We start from the raw sequence: 431 nt of genomic DNA on the forward strand, positions 1-431 counted from the left end.
TTTTGAGCTTCTCTTGTTTAAAAAAAAAAAACTCTGCCAAAGACTAAGCATCCACGTGTTACATATGTGGCCCTGTTAGACAAGGTCCGGTCTTGTCTAACTGCATTTAAAGCTAGGCATGGCAGCATGTGCCTTCATTTCCAGTTCTGGGGAGGTAGGGGCAAGCAGATTTCTGAGTTCAAGGCCAATCTGGTCTACACAGAGAGTTAGTTCTAGGCCAGCCAGGGCTACACAGTGAGACCCTGTCTAAAACAAAATAACTCTAAAATCAATCAGGAGAGATGGAGAGGGACACTTTATACTCATAACAGGAACAATCCATGAAGATGTAATCTCAATCCAGAACATCTATGCCCCTAATTCAAGAGCACCCACATGTGTAAAAGAAACATTATTAAAACTTAAATCGCACATCAAACCCCGCACACTAA

This window comes from Alexandromys fortis, unplaced genomic scaffold (genome assembly GCF_014885135.2).
Source record: "Alexandromys fortis isolate MF-2015 unplaced genomic scaffold, M_Fortis_MF-2015_v1.1 scaffold_29, whole genome shotgun sequence".
Taxonomy (NCBI): domain Eukaryota; kingdom Metazoa; phylum Chordata; class Mammalia; order Rodentia; family Cricetidae; genus Alexandromys; species Alexandromys fortis.